We start from the raw sequence: 14,244 nt of genomic DNA, 5'->3' as shown, positions 1-14,244 counted from the left end.
GAGCAAGAGCTACCACACCGACAGCCTGGGGATAGAAGCATCACAAATGAGGGCAGACAGAGACGGAACCACATTGCAACCCAATACTTTGGCAGGTACGTGGCAACCGTCACCGCACTCACTAATGTCAGACACACATAGGCCAGTTCTGTAGTGAAACAAACATAACCTTTTTATTTCTAAACTATGTGAAAGAAAGAATATTGCTGTATGTCACAGTCTGGAATTGTCCATTTGCATTTAAGACACATTAAATTCATGTGCCTTATTTACAGTACAGTCTGGTGGCTCACACCCTCTTCCTAGTGCGGCCACCATGGCTCATCCCTGGTGGGTCCCCTGCCCTGCACTGCTACTCCGTAGCACACAGGACTCGCTGGCAGACACACTACTAATGGTCAAACCCTCCTCGCTGTCCTGAGGGGTCTCCCCTGTGCCCCTTGCAGCCTGCCTGCTCTCCATAAGGTCTACCGCATGGCTGATGCGGCCAAGTCCTCGCGCCACATCCCCTGCGAAGTGCCCAAGTTCCACCTGGAGGCTGACTGTACGCCTTGAGAGGCATGTTGTATTTGTGGTAAGACGCCCAATAGATGCTTCCAGTCGGTCAAAGCGTGCGGCAGTGTGGCGCTCCCTGCACCTTGCATGTGCTCTGTCTGCCACAAGTTCAGTCACCAAATGTTGAATGTCCTGTGTTAAGTCCCCCAGATGTTGATTCATGTGGTTGAACTGTCCACATTTGCCATCCCATGTGTCATTGTGGTCTGCAGTCTATTGAGGGTTCTGGTGATGGACCTTAATTGTCTGTTTTGCAGGCGCTGACCCTGAATGAGCGATGCCTCCAAGCCTGCAAACTCTGCTTCCCCTACATCATCCTGGGCCACCGACTGAACTCTGCGCCGGCGTCTGCGCACTGGTCCAGCTGCTGGCTCTGTGCGCCTCTCTGTGGGGGTGGGCCCTGGTGTTGGTTCTGCTTCCCCCATGCATGTCCTGCATTTGATCTTCAATGGACCCTGGTGGTGTTCTGCTGGGCCCTGCAATGTCACCTGCAGCCTCCTGCAGTGGGTCTGGCCCATGTTCCTTTCCCTGCCTTATGTCACTGCTGGGGGTGTCTTGTGGGAGACCTGTGGGACATAGGGAATACACTGTCAGTCTTGCACATCTGTTTTATGCCTCATAATAAACATTTGCCTATATTTGGACTACTGTGCTACATTGCCCATAATGCACTATTCTAGAGGTTGCTAGACTGGAATGGAGCTAGTCTGGTGGTGCCTGCTGCTGTGTACTGGGATAGTGTGTACACTGCATTTGTGGGTGTCAAAGCATATCTCATGGTACTCACTTTTTGATGTCCCAGGCGCTGAACTGTCCAGTTCTCCCATGCCCAGTACAGCCTCTGGCTCCAGTGTCTGCTCCACCATGCTTTCCAGGGCTGTGGGTGGTGGGACGGCGGATGGGCCTCCTCCGGTGCCACTCATCTCCCTCATGCGCACCGCAACCCTCTCCTTGGTCCTGGAGCGCAGGTCATACCACCTTTTGCGGATTTCCTCGAGGGTGCGATGGCTCACCCCTATGGCATTGGTTTTCTCCTGTATCTGTTGCCATTATCTTTTCTTCTGAGTGTCTGGGACACACATTGCTGCCTTTCCAAGAAGTTCATTGTGGTGCAGGCAGCATTCTTCTGTAAGCACCACCAAGTCCTTGTCAGAAAATGTAATTTTCCTCCTTCTGCCAGCACTGCCTGTCTCCTCCATGGTTGCTGCAGCTCCTCTCCCCTGGGTGTGGCTCAGCAGTTTGAAATGGGTGTGGTCCTCCCTCCTCCCAGGTCTATTTGATAACTTCCTCGTTCTGATGTCATCACCAAGAGCCAGGAAGTTGGTTTCCCAACTGTTGTGCTGCACCTGTAGGCAATTTGCGACACCCATCTTGCAAATTGTGACCTCGCTAAAAGCGAAGGTCGCAAATTGCGGTGCAACACCTCTGCGACTCGCAAATTGGCATTGCGAGTCTTTCTTGCATTTGATTTTGCGAGTCAGAAATAGCGATTCGCATGGAGTCGCTATTTCTGATTCCCAAAGTTTTTCCTACCTACATCTGGCCCCAGATGTGCAAATGTGTCTCAGACACATGTAGCAATTCCAATGGGGTTGCAAATGACTACCTCATTAATATTTATGAGGTAGGTTGCAATTTGTGACCCTATTGGATGGTGGCCTGCTGTGGACAGCAGACCACTATGTCTGTGACTGCTTATTAAATAAATTCGTTTTTTTTGTAATGCAGCCCCTGTTTTCATGAAAGGAAAACGGGATGCATTACAAACAAAAAAATGAAGTTACCTTTTAATTTATTCAGAGTAAGCAGTGGTCCGTGGGATCACTGCCTGCTCTGAATTTTTTTTTGGCACCCCTATTCACAAAGGGGACGGTGGCACTTGGGGACCCCTTCCTGTCTGTGAATGAGTTACCACCAACTGAAGTTTTGGTAGTAACTGCAATTGTTTTGTGACCCCATTCACGGTCGCAAAACAATCATATATGCCATTGCGACTTACTATTTGGAAGGGACGCCCTTGGCACACCCCTTCCATATAGCGACTTGCAGACCTATTTTGCGATTCCATAAATAGATTACTGAATTGCAAAATAGCATTGGTACATAACAAAATGCTATTTTCTGCTCGCAAAAATAGCTGCGTATACCTGGCGCTTAGTCCCTGACGTCACACTAAATATAAAATTGAATTGGCTGAAGGTATTTATTAATTGCCATAAATGTATTATTATGATACATCCAGAAAAACCTTGAGTTGAAGTCGATATATGTGGCTATTCAACTCAGAGCAAAGTATGTTTTCATTGGCTATGCACCTATGGCGGATTCGCCCAGCCGGGGGTAAACCGGCGGGAAACCGCCAGCCCCGGTTTTCTGACTGTTGGCGGTGCTTCCGTCATTCGCGGCCCTGGCGGTCTTTGACCCCCATAGCATTATGGGAAGTTGAACTGTTCTTATGGTACATGCAGCTGAAATGTTTCGCCTTATTTATTTGATTTATTTTTCATTAATTGCCTTACATTAACAGTATTCTTTACATCTGCAAGACAATATTTTCAGATTATATTGGTTTAATACCTATGTGACAGTTTTTCCCATAATGTAGTTTGTCTTCATTGCCTATGGCTATGGCTGTGGCTGCTGTGTCAGGGAGTGCACCCCCATAGAATTCACAAAGAGTACCGTACTGCCAGGGGACCAGATGGTAGTACAATGTATATATATATGTATATATACAATATATATATATATATATATATATATATATATATATATGTATATATTTATATATACACACACACACAATTTGAACCTGCAGACTGTGTGACTGTGTGCTCAGTGTCTCAGAAATAAGAATGCACATACACACACACACACACGTTTAGCAAAAGAAGAACATGTGCATAAGTTAGTACCTGGTACACACAGCCTTCATCAATTATATAATTTGAGATATCATCAGTGATGGCATAAATAATATCCTTAAAGGAAAACAGGATGCATTACAAAAAGAAAACTGAAAAGTTTTCTTTTTATTTTTTAAGAGGAGGCAGTGATCCAAGTGGTCTTAAAAAATGTTTGCACTTCCATTCTCAAAGGGGAAGAAGTCCCTTGAGGACCCCTTCAAGTTGGTGGTAATTGTGAATGTTTTGCTACCACATTCCCGGTCGGAAAACATTCTTACATCCCCCTGTGGCTTGCTATTAGGAAAGGATATCCTTGACACCCCCTTCCTAATATTAGCTCACAAACCTATTTTGTGACCCGGTAATAGGTCACCGAATCGCAAAATAGCAATTGTACATTCTAAAATGCTTTTCTCTGTTTGCAAACGGCCCATTTTTGCACACAGAAAAAAGGTTAGTACATCTGGCCCTTGATCTCATCTGACAACATTTCCTACAACGAACCTTAATGTGGATTTAAGGAGATGAGTAACGCTCCATTCCTAGAACAGGAGCACATTTGAGCTTGCACTGGGAAGAATCACATTATTGAAAGACAGACCAGCTGTTTCAAGCTTCCAGACTGTCTAGGCAGTTCATATTTCATAGGTCAGTTTACAAAGTCCATCCGTCAGAAGTCAGTACGCAAATCATGACCACATTTTTGGGAATTGACTCTTTCACTTAAATTTACTAAGCTTTTGGGGTAGATTCATAGTTTGGACTGGCTTAGCATCACAAAAATGATGCTAAGGAGCAGATTTTTTTTTTCCTAGTTTACTTTCCAGTTAAAAACTTGTTTTACGCCGGAAAGTACCCTAAAAGTAATGCAAAGCAGCACAACGCACTGCTTTGATTTACTTAGCACCAAGGGGGTGCTACATAGGTCATACATGGGGGTGCCCATGTACCCACCCATGCCTTTTGACGCAAAACCCTATCTACAAAGAATAGAAGACAGGGCTTTGCGCCAAAGGATAATGCCATTTGAAAGGATGCATTAAAAAGAGAAATGTTTTTATTTCTCCTTTATTTTCCGATATTGCATGTGTGCTACATAGTGCAGCACACATACAAAGTAGGAAAAGTTTTAAAGTGTCTCTAAGAATAGTATTTTGCACTGAAAGGGTACCCATCCAGCACAAAACCTATGCTGGGCTCACACACACAACCTCTCACTATGGCACAAAGGTGTATGCCTGCCACTTAGCAGCAAATTCTGCACCAGTGCTACGGAGGGGGGGAGAGAGACATATTTCTGTAGATATGGCACTCTCCTGCTCTCTCCCTGTCACACAACGCAGCAAAGCATCTTTGAGTGACGCTCTGTGTTGCATCGCAGCTTTGTAAATCTGACCCTGTTTGTCAGTGTTGCATCTCTATTTTTCGAGCAACCCTAACACAATATCTATTTTGGTATTTACAAAGATATACAAAACCCCACTTTGGCATTACAAAACAAAAGTATGTTCGCTTTATCTTGCATTGGAAAGGTTTAACATGGATGGAGTATGGCATTCCTGTGACTCCACTCATGTATCCAGCCATGTATTTTGATTTAAACCCATATTTACTAAGGTCAGGAAACATGGGTTTGCACCTTATTGGTGCGCCTAGCCGAAGCTGAGGTTACAAGGAGAAATATCTTAATTACTCCTTATTTCCTCTTTGCCTGTGTACTGCGTATCCCTTTCTGCTCAAAACCAATTTTGACCACAGCACAGGCACCCTGTGTTATGGTGCAAGAATACCTGCATTAACGCTAGGCAGCTAGAACTGTGCCACTGTTATGTGCAAGTAGAACTGCGCCATATTTTAGTGGATATGGTGCATTTATGCTCTCTCCCATTGACCCAACGCAGCAAGGAAATTCCTTTACTGCGCTGCATTGTGTCAAAGTCTGATCAATCTGCCTCTGAAAAATTGGGCCACACTTAGCTCTCATTGTTAACTATTGGTTCATTAAAGAAAGGATTACTCAATGAGGTAGATGGTTTTAAAACATCAACCTTAGCGAATGGAACATCGTGTTTGTGCATCACCATCTTTTACATATTTAACTCAGTCATTATTCACTATACATATTATCATATTAATATTGGCACAACGGTCATACATCACAGTATTTCTTGCAATCTGCATTATGATTTTCTATATATGTTCAGAGATCCTGTCATTTTAACTTTTCATTTAAAAATTAAACACTTTGGGGCATATATACACAAAAGCACCCAGCTGTCACTTCTGAAACTCAGGGATGAGCAGTATTTACATAAATATGGTGCGCCCCTGTGTTTCCACTAGTGCGGGAGCTAAATTTAGCTGCCATTGCCAACGCAGCTATCCTTGCACCATAGTGCAGGGGTGTCTGCATTGAAGGGAATGATTATTTATGTGCAGAAAGGCGTCCCTACATTCTACCATGGCGATTTGTTACTTCTCAAGTCTGGCTAATGTAAATTCTATCATTTGCCCTTTGCCTCCATCTAGTGGCTAAAATATATATGAATTTTAAATAGTATGGGTTTCATTATTTTCCATCTCTTAACAATGTCTGATAATACATTAATATTAAGCCTTCAGTTATTTAAAAGTCCAAAACTTTTTTATCTACAAATATTATATCTGGTTCCTAATTATTCTAGCTTTTTCTCCATTTCCTTCCATAAGTGAATAAAGTCATTACTCTGCACTTACTGACATTTTCAAAGTGGGAGGAGATTCATCTTAGTGGGTTTACAGAGAGATACTCCTACATATTGAAACCTAAGTGTTAGACTTTTCATCCTTGGCGTGGTCTCCCTTAACTTTTTGCCTCTGTTCCCCAGGTTGTTGATGTGTGCTGGACTCTGATTTTACTGTTTTGTTACTCTGGGCACTTTACCACTGCCAACCAGTGCTAAAGTGCAAGTGCTCCTGTTTAAAATGTGTACGTAATTGGTTTTCCATGATTGGCATATTTGTTTTACTGTTAAGTCCCTAGTAAAGTGCACTAGAGGTGTCCAGGGCCTGTAAATCAAATGTTACTAGTGGGCCTGCATTAAGCACTTTACTTTAGTACAGAATGCATCCATTCATCAGTCTTTAATTTGAGAAAGCATTTTGCACCAAAAGAAACCACCACATACAATGGTTGTATAGATTCTGTTGCAGTGTGGTTGGTAGTTAATGCCATGAATGCTGACCTCACTTGCTCAGGTCTGCTCTTGCATTCGGTTGGCTGGTGATCTATTACTAATTCCACACTATCCAAATGTGCAACGCACACAAAAGTTTGTGTACTAGGTGCAAAATCGGACTGTTGGAAGGTGGTTTAATAGTAGCTGCAAGTAGGTACCTATAACTATTAATAACAGCACAATCACAAATAAGGTCTAGTAAGTCTTGATAAATTAATCTTTGCTCAACCCTTAGGAGCTTGGCGGTCAGGCTTTACATAGGAGACAAGTGTGTACAGAATTTAATACTGCCAAAAGAGTAAATAAGTAAGACAAAAGACACTATAAAAATCCCACCATTTTAGATAAACAGAGAACATCTTTATCTTTCAAATGTCACCAAAATGGCAAACTTCCAGTGTAGCGAACCGGAGAGATGATTTTTTAAAGATTAAACGCAAGAATTTGCTTACTCCTGCCTACAAGTGAAAAGTGCCATCTGGGGCTATGTGGTCCTGCTGTACCAGGACCAAGTCAAAGTTTTAGGCCAACCACGATGGAGCATGGGTTAGATATAATGAGTGGTTGTGGCCAGTCAGGTTTTTACCTTCGCATTTAGGGCCGGATGTATTAAACATTTTTTCGATTGCAAAAATGCATTTTGCATGTATCAAATCTAATTAGCGATTCAGTAACTTGATACGGAATCGCAAATTGGATTTGCGACTACATACCGATTCGGTATTAGGAAGGGGCGTGTCAAGGGTGTCCCTTCCTAACATCGAATCACAGAGGTGTGTATGGTTGTTTGGTGACTGTGAATGCTCTTGCAAAACAATCGCTGTTACCACCAATTTCAAATTGGTAACCCATTCACAAACTTTTTTTAAGAGCAGGCATTGGTCCCACGGACTTAAAAAAGTCTTAAAAAATGAAAAGAAAACTTTTCATTTTTCTTTTTTAAATGCATTCCGTTTTCATTTAAGGAAAATGGGCTGCATTTAAAAAAGAAAAAAAGATTGCTTTACTTAAAAGCAATCACAGCAGGCCACCATCCCTGTGATTGTAGCCATTCGCAATGGGTTGCAAATTGCGACCTACCTCACAAACATTAATGAGGTAGGCCCATTTGTGAGCCCTTGCAAATCGCTATATGAAACTCCTGGAGTTTCATACATTCCAGTAGCGATTATTTAATCTTTATTGTAATAATGATACATTTGGCCCTTAGCCACTTTTTTTGAGGTTTTTCTCTCAATGTCTCTCAACATAGAGCAGTTGGGTCCTTGGATCCGGATTTTGTTTAGACACCGGCAGCCTACCGCAGTGTGATGCCTCAGTGAACTCCTGGAGGTCTTTGTCTTTTTTGTTGATGGTGAGGAGCTCCGAAGCTTTCAGTGGGACAAACCAGTGAGGTCAGGACGAACCACGGTTCGACATTGGCGTCTTGACTCTCGACAAACTGCGGGTTTTCTTCTGCAGCTTTTTTCCAAAAAGTTGTTCAAAAGTTCCCTGGAGGTTTCACAACACCAGCTCAGGGTTCAGAATCTCTGATTTGCCTCTTGTTGTCTGGCGATACAATGCACCTGGTCAATACAAATAAAGTCCAGGTGAAGCAGGTCAGCTGGGCTTGTCCTGTGGCAGTTGATACAGGTGACTTCTAACACTTTTCTTCTGCTTATGATCAGGGAGTTAATTCCTTGATACTTTAAGCAGGCAAAGTCCCCTGTTGTGAAGCCTTGAGAGTGCAAGAGGTGCAGTCCTTCTGAGTGCAGCCCTGTGTTTGTTCAGTTCAGTGGTTCATGAGGGCAGTCCTTCTTCTCCAGATATTTGCAAGCAGGGATCTAAGGTGCAATGCAGCTCTCCCATCTCTTTATTAGAGATTTTAGGGGGGACCATAAATAATGGGGCTCAAGTTGTCACCTTCCATTATGACCACTTGCTGGGAAGTGTGGCATATTTTTTTCCCAGAATGCACATCGTCACAAAATTAAAAACTGAGAAACTCTCTCCTGAGAGTTCAGGTTTGACTAAACCAACCCACAGGTGGGGTTAACATTTCCCTACACTTCCCTTCCAGCCCCTCTCCTAATGTAGTTAGAAAGACTCCCAACTGGCTGAGGGTGTTGGACGTGGGGCTGGGCCTGGTTCTTGTACTATTTGTGCTTCTCTCTTTGAAGACCAGTTTGGCTACTGTTGGACCTGGCTTTTTGACAGGGACATCCCCAAACTTTTTGCCTCCTTCCTCCTAATTTTTCTGACCTGTTGTTGTTGGCTTTTGACCTCTGAGCACTTTACCACTGCTAACCAGTGCTAAAGTGCATATGCTCTCTGTGTAAATTGTACTATTGATTGGTTTATCCATGATTGACTATTTAATTTACCTGTAAGTCCCTATTAGAGTGCACTACATGTGCCTAGGGCATGTAGATTAAATGCTACTAGTGGGCCTGCAGCACTGGTTGTGCCACCCACCTCAGTAGCCCCTTAACCTTGTCTCAGGCCTGCCATTGCAAGGCCTGTGTGTGCAGTTTCACTGCCACTTCGACTTGGCATTTAAAAGTACTTGCCAAGCCTAGAACTCCCCTTTTTCTACATATAAGTCATCCCTAATGTGTGCCCTAGGTATCCCCTAGAGCAGGGTGCTGTGTAGGTAAAAGGCAGGACATGTACCTGTGTAGTTATATGTCCTGGTAGTGTAAAACTCCTAAATTCGTTTTTACACTACTGTGAGGCCTGCTCCCTTCATAGGCTAACATTGGGGCTGCCCTCATACACTGTTGAAGTGGCAGCTGCTGATCTGAAAGGAGCAGGAAGGTCATATTTAGTATGGCCAGAAAGGTAATACAAAATCCTGCTGACTGGTGAAGTCGGATTTAATATTACTATTCTAGAAATGCCACTTTTAGAAAGTGAGCATTTCTTTGCACTAAAATCTTGTTGTGCCCTTCAATCCACGTCTGGCTAGGTTTAGTTGACAGCTCCTTGTGCATTCACTCAGACACACCCCAAACACAGGGTACTCAGCCTCACTTGCATACATCTGCATTTTGAATGGGTCTTCCTGGGCTGGGAGGGTGGAGGGCCTGCCCTCACACAAAGGACTGCCACACCCCCTACTGGGACTCTGGCAGACAGGATTGAGCTGAAAGGGAACTTGGTGCATTTCTTAGAGACTCTTTGAAGTCACCCCCACTTCAAAGGCACAACTTAGTATAAAACAGGGCCTCTGCCCTACCTCATCAGACACTTGCTGGAGAAGAAACCTGAACCAGAAACTACATCCTGCCAAGAAGAACTGCCTGGCTGCTCAAAGGACTCACCTGTCTGCTTTCTCCAAAGGACTGCTGTCTTGCTGTTGCCCTGCTGCCTTGCTGAACTCTTGTCTGGCTGTGAAAGTGCTCTCCAAGGGCTTGGATAGAGCTTGCCTCCTGTTCCTTGAAGTCTCAGGACCAAAAAGACTTCTTCCTTTCACGTGGACGCTCCGTGCGCCGAAAAATTTCGACGCACAGCTTGTTTTGCGGCGAGAAAAACGCCGCACACCGACGCTGATCAACGCGACGCCCTCGGGACGATCGAGACTTCGACGCACAACCTCGCAAGGACAAAGCCGCCCGACTTCCAAGGAGAAATCGACGCGACGCCTACCGTGAGTGCGAAACTTTGACGCACGGCCTCGCAAGGACAACGCCGCCCGACTTCCAAGGAGAAATCGACGCGACGCCTGCCGTGAGACCAAAATTTCGACGCACGGCCTCGCAAGGACAACGCCGCCCGACTTCCAAGGAGAAATCGACGCGACGCCTACCGTGAGATCGAAACTTCGACGCGCAGCCCCGCAGAACGACGCGCAGCCGGAAAATAAGCAGGAGAATCCACGCACAGACCCGGGACATCTGGTAATCCTCGCGATCCACAAAAAGAGACTGTCTGCGCGCCGGAAAACGACGCCCGACTTCCCCGCGTGGAAAAGAACGACGCAAGTCTGTGTGTGCTGAGCGGAAAACGACGCACACACCCCTTTTTCCACGCATCTCTTCTCCTGTGGCCCTCTGAGGAGATTTCCCACCAGAAACCAGGTACTCTGTGCTTGAAAGACACTTTATTGCTTTTTAAAGACTTAAAGACTCTTAATATCACTTTCAGTGATATCTTTACAAATTCGTATTGCAACTTTGATCGTTTTGACCTACAATTATCCAGATAAATATTCTATATTTTTCTAAACACTGTGTGGTGTATTTTTTGTGGTGTTATACTATGGTGTTGTATGATTTATTGCACAAATGCTTTACACATTGCCTTCTAAGTTAAGCCTGACTGCTCGTGCCAAGCTACCGGAGGGTGAGCACAGGCTGATTTTGGATTGTGTGTGACTTACCCTGACTAGAGTGAGGGTTCTTGCTTGGACAGAGGGCAACCTATCTGCCAACCAAAAACCCAATTTCTAACATTGGTGATCAGCGGTGAGGATAGGACTTGTGTTTGTGCAGTGACATACAGTAGCTAAGTATTTCACTACCTACCCACAGTTGAAGGTCAACTTGATTTTTCATCTTTTTTGGCTTTTTGTTCTCTGATGTCCTCCTGGATATACTAGTGATATTTTGGACTTTGGATTTTGGTTTTTGCTGATAAGATCTTATCAGAATGGGATTGCTTACCAACTCATGCTTTGTTCGTACTGACCACCTCACTAAGGCTGACCTAAGGAAGCTTTGCAGACAATGGGGCCTTCCTGTAGCAAGGAGATCTACTAAAGCGGAGATGCTCCATCACTACATAGTCTGGGGGGAGGAAAGATGGGCAGAGAGAGAGGCAGCAAGAAACCAAATGACTAAGTACCCCTCAGATGAGGAGGAAGACTACTCAGATGAGGAGGAGGGCTACTCAGAGTTGGACAGTGACCCAGAAATAGATGAATGGCTCCGAAGTCAAAGGCGACAGGAGCAACAATTAGAGGAGTATCTTGCTCAAGAGCTGAGCGGTAAAGAGCTGAAACTGGAGGCCGGAAGGGCTGAGTCCAGTTCAGATGGTGGCAGCAAAAATCTTGCATCTAGTACTGCTGAAGAAGGGCACAAGCCCAGAGATGTGGTGCCCAACTTGAAGAAGGGAGTTGACACACCCCAGGTAGTTCAAGGGTATGAGGTAGTTCCCGTTATGCACAGGGTCCCTGAGAAGGATTGGGGAACTGGCACAGGGAGTCATATTCCTACTGGGGGGAGGGACACTTTACTGACTCTAGCAGAGAGTGACAGAGAAAAGGGTTCCCCCCTGGTGGACGTCCTGGATATAGAGTGTAGAGACATCCCAGAAGAGTATGGGTTGAGTGTCAGGGACAGACAGATACTGTCTCACCAGTCTCAAGAGGGTGACATAGAGTGCTTTTCCAAGGCTGAGTTACTGGGTGGTTGGGTGAAGGGTACTGTGGTTAATACATGTGAAGGGCAGAGTGATGTAATTGCTGGAGAGCATATGTCTAGTCCTTATTTTCCAGAGCTACGCCAACACCAGGTGGAGTGTGAGTTCTCTGACCCAAGGGAACTTACAGTGGAGGCAGACTTTTGGGTGAGTACCAGAGAGTCTGAAGAGGCATTTGGGGGTGCTCCTGAAGGGAGTGGTCTAGGTGGTTCCCGACCAAGTGAGGTGGGAGAGGATTGTAGTGTCCCAGGTAGGTCTCAGAGCCTAACCTGTACCGTAGGGCCACCTTTTGAGGGAAGCCCCGCAGTGTCAGAAGAACTTGGGGGGATGACTGTAGACAGCATCCCAACAGTTCTGGTGTCTGGCAGTACCACTCCTAGTGAGGGGGTGCAGAAGTCCAGACATAGGGTTGAGAGGGGGTGGCAGACCCCAGTGGAGGATCTTGAAAGTCAGGGGTCAGCTCTGAGAGCAGAGCCCCCCAGGAATGACCCAGGTGAGACCGTTTCTGGTTTGGGAGAAACCCAGACTCTGCCGGATGGGCAGAGGTCGGGAGACCTGCGCCAACCAGACTCTTGTGTGGCCCTTGGGGACGGCGTGTCCCTTGTGGGGGGTGAGAGTGCCCCCCAGGAAGTCCTGGCATGCCAGGCAAAGATTCAACCTCAGGGTGGTGACTCTGGGTTGGATAACCGGGTTCAGAGGTTAAACTTTGACCTGGTGGGGGGTAGATGTGCCCCCCAGAAAGTCCTGGAATGCCAGGCAATGGCTCAACCTCAGGGTGGTGACTCTGGGTTGGCTTACCAGGTGAAGAGGTCAAACTCTGACCTGGTGGGGGGTAGGTGTGCCCCCCAGGAAGTCCTGGCGTGCCAGGCAGTTGTCCAACCTCAGGGTGTCGACTCTGGGTTGGATGGCCAGGTTCAGAGGTTAAACTCTGACCTGGTGGGAGGTAGGTGTGCCTCCCAGAAAGTCCTGGGATGCCAGGCAATTGCCCAACCTCAGGGTGGTGACTCTGGGTTGGCTAACCCGGTTCAGAGGTCAAACTCTGACCTGGTGGGGGGTAGGTTTGCCCCCCAGAAAGTCCTGGTATACCAGGCAATGGTTCAACCTCAGGGTGGTGACCCTGGGTTGGAGAACCAGGCTCAGAGGTTAAACTCTGACCTGGTGGGAGGTAGGTGTGCCTCCCTGAAAGTCCTGGCCTGCCAGGCAATGGTTCAACCTCAGGGTGGTGACTCTGGGTTGGATATCCAGGTTCAGAGGTTAAACTCTGACCTGGTGGGGGGTAGGTGTGCCCCCCAGAAAGTCCTGGCGTGGCAGGCAATTGTTCAACCTCAGGGTGGTGACTCTGGGTTGGATACCCAGGTTCAGAGGTTAAACTCTGACCTGGTGGGGGGTAGGTGTGCCTCCCAAGAAGCCCTGCTGTGCCAGGCAATTGTCCAACCTCAGGGTGTTGACTCTGGGTTGGATGACCAGGTTCAGAGGTTAAACTCTGACCTGGTGGGGGGTAGGTGTGCCCCCCAGAAAGTCCTGGCGTGCCAGGCAATTGCCCAACCTCAGGGTGGTGACCCTGGGTTGGAGAACCAGGCTCAGAGGTTAAACTCTGACCTGGTGGGAGGTAGGTGTGCCTCCCAGAAAGCCCTGGTGCGCCAGGCAATTGTTCAACTTCAGGGTGGTGACTCTGAGTTGAATGGCCCAGTTCAGAGGTTAAACTCTGACCTGGTGGAGGGTCAGTGTGCCCTCCAGGAAGTCCTGGCGTGCCAGGCAATTGTTCAACTTCAGGGTGGCGACTCTGAGTTGAATGGTCAGGTGCAGAGGTTAAACTCTGACCTGGTGGGGGGTAGGTGTGCCCCCCAGAAAGTCCTGGTTTGCTAGGCAGTGATCCAGTCTGAGGGTACAGACCCTGGACTGGAAGACCAGGTTCAGGGTGTCCCCCCGGACCTGGAGAGAGGGGCTACTGATAACAGTGCCCCTACCCTATTGTCTTCTGAGGAGGCCACTCCTAGTTGGAGAGTGCTGGACCCCAGAAGGGAGGGCAGGGGGAGGGAAGCCTCACCCCGGGCCCTAGTCCAACCTGAAGGTACAGACCCCAGGTTGGAGGGCCAGTTGCAGGTTAACAGCCCTGCACTGGTGGAGGAATGGTACAGGGCGACTTCTATAAGCACCCTGACCAT

Source organism: Pleurodeles waltl, chromosome 4_1 (assembly GCF_031143425.1).
Source record: "Pleurodeles waltl isolate 20211129_DDA chromosome 4_1, aPleWal1.hap1.20221129, whole genome shotgun sequence".
Lineage (NCBI taxonomy): Eukaryota > Metazoa > Chordata > Amphibia > Caudata > Salamandridae > Pleurodeles > Pleurodeles waltl.
This window is presented reverse-complemented; position numbering follows the sequence as displayed.